This window comes from Puma concolor, chromosome C1 (genome assembly GCF_028749965.1).
Source record: "Puma concolor isolate L17-30 chromosome C1, mPumCon1.1.hap2, whole genome shotgun sequence".
Classification (NCBI taxonomy): domain Eukaryota; kingdom Metazoa; phylum Chordata; class Mammalia; order Carnivora; family Felidae; genus Puma; species Puma concolor.
The window spans coordinates 89846236-89855817 of NC_141674.1; the positions used below are offsets into that span (position 1 = coordinate 89846236).

At 33.7% G+C, this 9582-nt stretch overlaps 1 long non-coding RNA gene across 1 annotated transcript; it reads left to right on the plus strand.

The window, feature by feature from the left end:
• The first annotated feature begins 4323 nt into the window (after nucleotides 1-4323).
• LOC147578212 (uncharacterized) lies at nucleotides 4324-5640 on the plus strand. Its single transcript, XR_015254223.1, has 2 exons — nucleotides 4324-4400; nucleotides 5392-5640. It is a non-coding gene; the product is annotated as an uncharacterized LOC147578212 (long non-coding RNA).
• Nucleotides 5641-9582: the final 3942 nt, after the last annotated feature.

Here is a 9582-nt window from a genome sequence, read left to right on the forward strand (position 1 = left end):
CAGAACAGCTGTGTGAGGAGCTCTATGGCCTTTATCTTAGCAGAATAACCATAACAGATAAAAATTACAAAATAAGTGACCTTGTAAAGTTTCTGCAAATTTTCCTAAGAACATGGAGAAAATGAAGAAACTGTTTTCAAAAAAAAAAAAAAAAAAATCTACCAGACCTCATGGCCCTTGGGGCCTATGTTTTCCCAGCTCCTAGTTAAGGGCTGTGGTATCTCTCTGAGACAGTCAGACATTTTCCATCCTTCCCCACCATTGGCTAACTGCAGAAGGATGAAATTGCACAGGGTGAACTTCAGTCAACTGCAGCTGATAAATTGGGGGCCACTTTCTCCCACCCTACCCCAATTTGTAGGGTGAGCATCTTACCCAGGTGTGACAGGGGCCAATACTTTGGCCCCAATTTCCCTCACCCCAGCTCACTTACAGTGTACAGGTTCCACCTTGAGAGATGCAGGAGGAGAAGACCAGGCTTAACCACCTCTGTATAACACCCAGTCATTCCAAGAGAAGTGAGCCACTGTCCCTACCCTCAGCTCCAGAACAGAAACTCAGAGATTTTTTTTGCTCAGAGAAAGAGGCAAGCTAGAAGAACAGAGAACACCAGAACTCTCCTCCAGGGAACTGTATTTTTGGGACATAATTTGGGAAAGTTCAAGCATAAGGATGTTATAAAGAAATGGGGGGGGGAAGTGTAGATTTTGACGATAAGCCATGAAGATAAAGCTGCTAGTTTCATGACAGCAACAAATTAATCACAAGCTACTAGTGTACCAAAAGAGAACTAGGAAAAGAGACAGCTAAAAAGACTCCCCCTGTGGTCAGAAGAAAAATTGACCTCAAAATACACATGCAAAGGCACCTATTTTAACCTGAGTCCAAATTATGTCAAAAACAGTAGAGTGCTCAGCTGGCAATCAGTGGAGTCTTAACAGTTGGATGTGAGAGACAACATAACAGAAAGATCAAGGAAAGAGACAACACTCTGCTAAAAACACTGTCATTCCATGGTTAGTGTGAAAAGACTGTCCTCTGTGAGGATTGGCATCAAAGGTTTCACACTGTGGGGAAAAATAGACTTCACTGAATTAAGTTCATCCAAGTCAATAAATAAATAACAAGCACCAACCACAGCAACTCCCAAAGAGAAAGGGATCGGTATCCAGAATCAGAAACTAGTCATTGCAACTGCTCATATGAGACATTTGATTCCCACTTGGCACTAGACTGCTAGTGCCCGACCCCCAGTGATGCTGCCACACTTAAATACCATGCTTCCATTATGAATAATTTCTGCACCCAGTTTTTACCTACCTGTTTCCTAAGGTACTAGAGTTGGTCAAACATGTTTTAAATGTCATAATATGTTTAAAATATGTATTTCTCAAGTGATCTATTACCTATGATAAATTTATCAATTTGAGGTTGAAGATAAGCAAAACATTTCAATATATTAACCATTATTCCCTCATTTAAATATAACAAGTTCTTTATAAGCACTGCTGATGATGGAACATGTCTCTTTTCATTAAAAAAATATAATTTTAGGGGCGCCTGGGTGGCTCAGTCGGTTGGGCATCTGACTCCTGATTTTGGCTCAGGTCATGATCTCATGGTTCGTGGGTTTGAGCCCCGTGTCCCACACTGACAGTGCTAACCCTGTTTGGGATTCTCTCCCTCCCTCTCTTTCTGCCCCTCCCCTACTCACTGTTGATCTCAAAAAAAAAAAAAAAAAAACACAACAAACTTTAATGTATATATATTATATATGTATATACATTATGTATGTATATACATTATGTATGTACATATAACGTATCTAATTTTAATATTTAATTATATTATTATACATTATACATTAATTATATATAATTTTAATATTTAATTACAAACTCTAAAATGTTGCTAGCTGCTATATCATGCAGCAAAAGGATGGCACAGTCCGTAGAAACTATGAAAAAAAAGGTTTAAGAACACAATAGGAAACTTTGCATTTACATTGAGTATCTCAATACCTAAAGACAATTGTGAGAGTAGAAGACAGCAACTGCATATTGGAACTACGATTTGTAGCCATAAGAGAATTGGGAGTATTTAAAGATATCAAATCTTTGGGAGAATCTTTTATTTTTTATCATTTTATTTTTGAAGCTCTTTCTTCAGGCACCAATACCAAAGGATAAAGAAACACAGTTCAAATGACAGCCACTTCACAAGGCTTTGTAAAACGTGTGAAAAATACATTTCAAAAGAAAGAAAAACTCAAGTTTTTCCCAAAAGTATATACCACTGGGTTCTGTTGTTATTTTTCTTGTTTCCTCAAGTGAGAAATTTAAGAAGGGAGCCTGACAGAGGTACTAGCTTGGGTATAATTCAAGGGGATTTATAATAAAAATTAAATGGGATTAGAATTTTTAAGTACAAGTTATAAGGCTCTCAAGCAAATGCATGTATTACTAAAGTAGAAATTTTAAAAATGATTACTGTTTCTGACACTCAAAAAGGAAACCCTTTTTTCTTTTATATCATTTCATCTTCTTAACCTCAAATGAGTAAGATATTTTGAGATTTTTTTGTTATACATATTTTTTCATGTACAACTTTATTATTTGATAATTTTCTTCTTTTTATAAGTGTTGCCATATGTATCATATGGCAACATATAAACTTCTAAGTGTATTTATTCTAGAAGTTAATGAAAGCAGTAAGGATCTTGTTTTTAGGATTATAAGAAAAAAGTAAATTTAATCCCAACACATTAAAAAGGACATTAGCTTGATTAATTCATTTTATAAAATTGAAAATATCTACTGAGATTAAATATTATTTTTTCCAAGTTCAATTTTTATTTTAGCTCCCATTGTGGATTTTCATTTATTAAACAGCTTTAACTCTCAGTCAGATGTTTTGGTTTTCTAATATTTGTTCCAAAATCTTGCAAACATATCTTTATTAATTATAGTTGGGCAGCCTAAAGTGAGTAAAATGGGTTAAATTATTCTCTTTTCAGCCATGACCTGTTATGTATTTATAATAGATACCCTGTAGATTCAGTTTAAGCTAATCTTTTTTTTTTTCAACGTTTATTTATTTATTTTTTTGGGGACAGAGAGAGACAGAGCATGAACGGGGGAGGGGCAGAGGGAGAGGGAGACACAGAATCGGAAACAGGCTCCAGGCTCTGAGCCATCAGCCCAGAGCCTGACGCGGGGCTCAAACTCGCGGACCGCGAGATCGTGACCTGGCTGAAGTCGGACGCTTAACCGACTACGCCACCCAGGCGCCCCTAAGCTAATCTTAACCAATGATGAAAGATGTGTTCACTTCCCGGTAATGTTGGCTTAGTTTAGTGTCAAAAGCACCAGGACAGCAAATTCTCAAGTCTTCACATATCAGAAAGAGAGAAACTTTTGAAATAGTTTTCAGAAGTCAGACAGGACATCTATATAACCTTGCCCTATATACTTGGCTTGCATACCAAACACTGAGTGAAAGATTTGACTTGTGTTGTTTCAATTCCTTCAATTCTTTTGCATAACAGCCCTTGTCACTAGTAATATAACAAAGACTTCCAAAATGAATCCGTTTAAACTACATAGTCTCACATAAGAAATAACTTTTAAAAAGTTACAGTACGTGTTCTTTCTAATGAGTTTTTCATAGGACCAGACTATATACCTTTGTTTTTTAAAGTAACAAGTTTTGAACTACTTTATATTTTTTGAAGTGACAATATGTAACAGGTGTTCACCATATGTAGAAAGGTGATCAAAATGAATTAAGATAGTTAGGTGTTAAAAAACATGATAGTGTTACATATCTTACTTTTTTCCACTCTACTGAAATATAATTGACATATAATGTTGTGTAAATTTAAGGTGTATGACATAATGATTTGATATAGGTATATAGTGCTAAATGATTACCTAACATAACAGTTTTTTTTTTCTTGTGACAAGAATTTCAAGATCTACTGTCTTAGCAACTTTCAAACATACAATATAATATTGTTAACTATAGTCATATGTTTTACTGTATTACATACACAGAATTAATTTATCTTATAACTGGAAGTTTGTACCTATTCACCACTTTCAACCAGTTCTCCCATCCCCCTGTCCCCACCTCTGGCAACCGCAAATAGGAGCTCTGTCTCTATGATTTTGTTGGTGATTTTTTTTTTCAGATTTCACATAACTCTGTATACTAATACTCAAGGAATGAGGTACCCAAAAACAGTGATAGGTAAGAATTAGCCCTAGGAAAAATTGGGAAATTAGTCAAGTGTTTGTTTCTTCTTTCCTTTTATCTTTTTTCAGTTCATCTCTTCCATGACATCTGTTTTGCCATTTTGCTCCATAGCTATTCAAGACTTTCAAGCACTGCTCTGTATGGTGGGTGGATATAATTTTGCCTTTTTTGCAATAACCCCCATAAATACGTACCTACCTGGCATCTATTTCCTCAGGTCCCTTAATGTTTCTAAAGTTAATTAATATAAAAAAAATAGTCTGGAAAAATATGTTAATGGATATTAATGGCTTACAATTTCTTCTTCCAAAATAATACAGTTGCTTTTTAAATAGGTTCTGCTATGAATACGTAGCATTAAGTATAAAGAATAATTATAGCAGCAAAAATTTAACACAGTTAGATAAATGGAATTTATTTTTGGTAAGCTGAGCCTTTTAGCACCTACTCTGATGACACATACTTTGGAAAGTCCTATAAAATACACCTCTGGTTGGAAACCAATTTGACAATAAATTTCATATATTGAAAAAATAAAAAAATAAAAAATTATATTACCTTCTATGTCAAAAAAATAAATAAATAAAAATAAAAAAAATACACCTCTGGTATTCAAAATGTAACCTGATGATTTTTCAATCATATCTCAAACTTGGAGACAGTATTTTAAAACTTTGGTCTATATAAGATGAATGTTCTGGGTTAGGGACCCAGAGATCTGTAGCAATATAATGAAAGTTCTCTTTCATATAGAAAGTAGAGGAAGACTTGAGATTTATTGCATACATATAAGAGAATTATATACAATTTTCCCCCAATCTTAAGCTTAATGCTATATAACACATTAATATCACATGTACTGAGTTTCTTATATTTTATAATTTATTCTCAACATAATTCAATACTTAAACAGTGGTGCCAAAAGTAAGTTTATTGTCTTTTTCTACTCTCATTTTTTGGTGTCTCTTAAACTTGTTTCTAGACTTTTTTCTGCATTTTTAAAATTAAAATGGTTCCTTTATTGTGTCATGTCTTTTTTATTAGTTCACTTTAGTCACATCCTCCTATTCTGAATTCAAAGATCAAGCTTTTAAAATATAGCCTTTGTTAATTTATTTGTATAATTTTCTTTAGCTCTTCCTAGAGATTTCCTCTGCTTCAGATGCAGTGATGAGAATGTCCGCCTCTGTGCTTCTTCAGTGACAATGACACACCCATAACACCCCCTGAGCTCCACCCTGCTTTCAGTAGCTGCCTCTGCATGTTACCTCACTTCTGTGTTCTTCCATAGTTTTTCTGATGATGAAACAGTGGAGTGATTACTTTCCATCCTATACATCTCAATTAGGTCTTGGTTAAAAATAGATTTTCCCTTGCAAGAAACATGAATGTAATGGTGCCTTTTGTGTCACACTATTAAATATCTTCCCTGGAAGAACCATCTCAGGAATCTATGCTTTAACATTTTCATGGTCACAGTTATTCATGCTATCCTTGTCTTTTAGAGATATAAAGAGGCATTTTAAATGCAATAAGCATCAGTGAATTTCAGATTCAGTCTGTCCAGTTAACACTAAAACAATTAAGTAAAAATATATACATATGTACATTTATACATACATAAAAATAATTAAAATATAACAAGAAAGCCCATATAGAAGATCACATGGCTATGAATTATTCTTTTTCACTCTCCCAGTAATTTTCAAGATTTTCAAAAAGAAAACATGCTACAAATATTTCCATATACTTTAATATGAAATATAATTTCATTTTCAAAGCTGAATAATATTCCACTGTGGAATAATATTCCATTGTGGAATAATATTCCATTCCATACATATATACATGTATGTATATACACACATATGTCCATATACATATATACATATATATGTGTACATATATATGTATTATGTGTATATGTGTGTGTGTATATATATATATGTAATATGTATGTATATATATAGCATTCTCTTATAGAACCATCCACCGATGGACACGTGGGTTGCTTCCACAGTTTAGCTTTTGTGAATAATGGTCCTATAAACACGAGTATACATGTATCTCTTTGAGATCCCACTTTCAATTCTATTGGGTACATACCCTAAGGTGGAAATGCTGAACCATATGGCTATTCTAATTCTTGAGGAACTACCATACTGTTTTCCACAGTGGTTGTGCCATTGTACATCCTACCAACAGTGCACAGGGGTTTCAATTCTACACATCCTCACCAATATTTGTTGTTCTTTGTTTTGTTTTTTTTTGTTTTGTTTTGTTTTCCCAGGACTCATTTTATTGGGTGTGAGGTAATAATCTCATTCTAGTTTTGACTTGCATTTCCTTATATTCAGTGATGTTGAACATCCTATTGTTGTGCTTATTGGCCTCTTTCGAGAAGTTTTTATTCAATTTCTTTGCCATTTTTTTTAATAGAGTGATCTGTTTTTTGTTTGTTTGGTTGGTTGGTTGGTTGGTTGGTTGGTTTTTGGTATTGCTGAGTTTTGGTAGTTCTCTATATATCCTGGATATCCTTGGATATCCTTTACCAAATATACGATTTGCAAATATTTTCTACCCTTGTGGGGTCTGCCTTTTTATTTTGTAGATAGTGTATTTTAATGCATAATTTAAAAAAAATTTCATAAAGTTCAATCTATTTTATTTTAATGCTTGTGCCTTTTATGTCATATCCAAGAAAGCAATGCCAATACCAATCTCATGAAATTTTGCCCTATATTTTCTTCTAAGAGTTTATAGTTTTAGGTCTTATATATATGTCTTTGACCCACTTGGAGTTTATTTTTGTATGTGTTGTTAGATAAGAGTACTGCTTCATTCTTTTGCATGTGGATATCCAGTATTTCCAGAACCATTTGTTGAAAAAACTGTCCTTTCCTCATTGAATGGTCTTAGCATCCTTGTCAAAACTCATTTCACTGTATATTTGAGAGTTTATTTCTGAGTTTTCTATTCTGTTCTATTGATAATTATGTATATGTTTATGCCAGTACCACACTGTTTTGGTTACTATAGTTTTGTAGTAAGTTTTGAAATCAAGAAACGTGGGCCCTCCAGGTCTGGTCTTTTTTAAGATAGTTTAGGCCATGCAGGATCACTTGAGATTCGATATGAATTTTATGGTAGGAGTTTTTATTTCTGAAAAAATGATCATTGGGATTTTGATAGGGATTGTATTGAATTTGCAGATTGTTTTAGTAGTATTGACATCTTAGCAATATTAAGTCTTCCAATCCGTGAACATGAGATATGTTTCCGTTTATTTGGGTCTTCAGTCTCTTTTAACAATGTTTGGTGGTTATCACTGTGCAAGTCTTGTACCTCCTTGATAAATTCTTAAGTACTTATTCTTTTTGATACTATTCTGAATTGAGCTTTTTGTAAAAATTTTTTCAAATTGTTTATTCTTGGTGTATAGAAATGCAACTAGTTTTTTGTGTTGATTTTGAGTCCTGCTACTTTACTACTTCACTGAATTCATTTGTTCTGACAGTTTTTTGTGGTTTTTTTTTTGGTGAAATCTTTAAGGGTTTCAACATATAATACCTACAATACTCTGCAAACAGAGATAATTGTATATCTTTCCTTTCAATTTTGATGTCTTTTATTTCTTTCTCTTGCCAAATTGCTCAGGATAGAACTTGTAGAACTGTATTGAATAGAAGCAGTGACAGTGGGCATCCTTATCTTATCCTTGCCTTATATAAAAGCTTTCAGTTCTTCAGCATTAAAGTTCTTCAGCTTTTCATGTATGGCTTTTATTATATTGACCTAGTTTTCTTCTATTCCTAGTCTATTGAGTGTTTTTATTATGAAAGGATGTTAAATTTTGTTAAATACTTTTTCTGTATCAATTGAGATGGTATGTGTGTATACACACACATATATGTATATATATGTACATATATATGTACATATATATACATACATATATACATGTATATGTATATATATGTATATACACACACACACACACACACACATATATATATATATATATATATATATATATATATATATATGAAGAAGAAGTGAAGGAGGGGCAGAGAAAGAGGGAGACAGAGGATCCAAAGCAGGCTCTGTGCTGACAGCTGCGAGCCTGATGTGGGGCTCAAACTCACAAACTGAAATCGTGACCTGAGTTGAAGTCAGATGCTTAACTGACTGAGCCACCCAGGTGTCCTGAGATGGTTTATTTTAAGATCATTGTAGATACACATACAATTGTAGGGAATAAGAGATCTTGCATATCTTCTACCTAGGTTACCCTAACAGTAATATCTTGCAACTTGAATAATATTTTAAATATATCATTGTGTTTTTATCTTCCATATTTTGTATACATATTTTTGCCATTAATTAAAGATGTCTGTCTGCTTTGGAATCAGGGAGAGAGAAATGGAGGGAGGTAGAGAAGCCAGTAGAATTGTTAAACTGGGAATGAAATAAAAAGAAGTAATTAACACAGCACTAACTTTATAAATAGAACTATGAAGCAAGACATGATCTTTAAAGTTTTTACCTGAAAGATGAATTTAATCACTAATTGTGATTAATATATTAGGGTCAACTTTGATGACCTAACATGAAATTAATACAAGAAAGTTCCTCAGAATACGGGAAGTGGGAGGGAGCTATTGTGTCCATTCTCACCAAAGGAACTGCGGGGAGAAAAACAGAGAGAGAAAACTAGTAAAGACAGATTGATGTGTTTTGTCTCTCCACTCTCTTGCTTTTGGTTGAAGGAAAGTTTTAGGTGAAATGAAGGGAATATAGAGAACATGAAAATTTTGCCTCAGTGTAATTTGAATCTATGAAGAAATAACATTTCATTCTTAATGGTGACCTGGGATAGGTTCTTTATAATTATCTCAAAGTTAATTTGGCAGTATAGAATCATTATGTAGAGTGAAGGCAACTACTAAATCATTTTTAGGAATCACCATCAAATTCTTTGGCATGAATAAGACCCAAAGTTTCCTAAATGCTTCCAATTAATAATACAGAAAATAGCAGAAATTAAAACCACCAGAAGTGCATGAGGCCAGCTAAGACAAGGATCATATGAAGGAGCCTAGGCTAGGAGACCGGAAGCAGTGACTGCCTACAACATGGGAAAGAGCTGGCTAATGCCTAGAACATGTGACAACTAAAGCAAGACCCAATCAGCCATGGATTGCATTAGTCCTGTGTAAAGTTACAAGTCCACAGATTTCAATATTCACAGATTCAGCAGAAAACCCCTGGAAAGGGCTTGTGATCAAGACCATTTATGTCTTAGTGGTTACCAGTTCACAGAGT